Here is a 2,304-nt window from a genome sequence, read left to right on the forward strand (position 1 = left end):
GCCATACTGCGTGCCACTATCTGGTGCATGTCAAGTGTTAACCAAATTTAGTTTAGCCAGTGCACCAAGAATCTTGGACCTGATCAGGAGGCTGTATGCTTTTGTTTTGGGAGCTCTCACCTTCCTTTGAGGAACCAGGTTTTAATTTTTCATCATATATGTTTAGATACTAGTCACAAATGAGCCCTAAGCAACCCGTGGCTATTAAAATCCCTTGGCCTTCTGTTAGGATATTCACTCCAACCTCTGTATATGCTGGAATGTATGCATCAGTTTACCACACACTTGTGAGCAAAACGGCAACTACTTCTCTGCTAGCTGTGCACAACACATGGGAACCAAAAATGAAAACATTCACAGCGTGCCCACAGATACTTGTTTATTTTGTTTGTTTCTTCATTTGTATCTCTGAAGTTGCATTGGAGGATCTGAATAAAAAGGGAGGAGGGAAAAGAATCAAAAATTTAAAACAAGTCCAAAAGACTGGAAAGTAGACATGAGAGATGGTTTATGACTGCAAACCTGGTGCTATGCTAGTGAGTGAAGAGGAATGACATAAGGAGGTAGAATGCTACAGGGAGCATGCTACAGCACAGTGAAGCATCCTAACTTTTATCGGAATAATGAGGTCTCACCTTAAGCTATCAGTGTGCCGTCAAAACGTGGAAGTGTTGCTTTTCATTTCTATTTCATTTTGTCTCTGGTTCCATTTTTTTCAAGGGTCCTTCACATCCCAGCACTATACAGCATTACAGCAGGCCCTTGCGTGTGCTTTTACATACTTATGTCTTCAGACACACATGCCTAGACAGTGTGATATATGAAGGATCCCTGGGCTGAAATAGATAAATGCAGTCCTAAAGAGACATGATGTCACTGGATGCTTTTCCTCTAAGTAGGGAATATCTTTTTCTTATAGGAACTCAATTTATAAATCATAGCAGGCTAGGTTGCCATAATCCTATAAATCTATGTATTGACCTTGTGGATCAGGGCTCTCTGTAAGCTACAGGTGGGATAGTAAGGATTTGCCAGCATGGGCTTGGAATGATTGCATTAAGCACAGGTAAATAAACTGAGTTGTGGGAGTCTCTGAAATCAAAAGAGTCTTGGCAACAGACATCAGTCTCTAAGCAGCCATTCAGCCTAAAAATCTGTAGCTGCCTTCACATTCAGGAGTGGGAGAAGGGTCCTGTCAGGTTGGTCAATGAAGCAGTGACACCTTTCCATATGTATCCTGTATAGAATTATACCACCAATGAAGTTCGGGTGGTATCACCCATTCGGCTTTTTCTCCTGAGTTAAAAGTTGTGACTTTTTGTATTTTTTTAATGCCTTATATTTGCTAATTTCAGTATTGTATATGCACACAAGGCATTCTTTCATCCAGCCAGTTTCCTCATTTGGGCAGCATCTTCAGTGTCACCTACCCTGGCTCTTGGCTGTGAGGGAGGCAGAGGTCTGCTGGAGGCACAGATCTCTAGGCACACCTTTTCTCTTGCACGTTCCTTTCCTTTCCCTTCCCTGGTTTGCACTGCACTACCAAGCCTAATCTACAGTTGCAGATGTAAGAGCTTTATCCTCTGCTGCGTTGTGCTCAGCAGTTCATCTCAGACTAATCCAGTGTCAGCATAAAACCAGCTTTCTCACTTTGGAGAGAAGCTTTCAACAGCTTCTTACTGGATCCAGAGAGCAGGGGCTGCACGGTGCCAGAAGCAGGGCTGCACATGGACCCTTGGCTCTTGGGAAAGCAAGACAAGCAATGATAACATCTTGCATGGCCTCTAATGTCTGCCATCTGTGTACAGATTCTGGCCTGTGAATTAGCTCAGAGACACCATGTTGTGAGGTGAGGAAGGAAGACTTTACTCATTTTTGCTCAGGAGGCAAATGAGGCTCTGATCCCATACAGACATATTTACATGTTTTTTTAAAAAAAATTAAATTAATTTCAGTAACTTTAATTTTTTTTGTGTAGTCCAGAAAGGATAGAGATTTTTGAGTTAAAAGTATCCTGAGATCTACTTGCTTTCAGTGAGAGCTGGAAAACTTCAGCATTTTTGAGAACTTAAGCACTCCGGTATCAGTCAAGGTCAGCATCTAAACTTAGTCAAAAATCCAGGGGAAAAAGTGTTGTCTGTGATTTGTAGATCACTTGGCCCTCAATCCAGGGAAGGAAATAAAAAATCCTGACTCTATGTCCTGAAAAGGCACTTCAGTCAGTTTCCATTTCTACATACGGCCGAACCACAGAAGAGGAATTGTTCAAATTGTAAGAACACTGTGGAGTACCTGTGGGTGTTC

This window comes from Apaloderma vittatum, unplaced genomic scaffold (genome assembly GCF_000703405.1).
Source record: "Apaloderma vittatum isolate BGI_N311 unplaced genomic scaffold, ASM70340v1 scaffold9589, whole genome shotgun sequence".
Lineage (NCBI taxonomy): Eukaryota > Metazoa > Chordata > Aves > Trogoniformes > Trogonidae > Apaloderma > Apaloderma vittatum.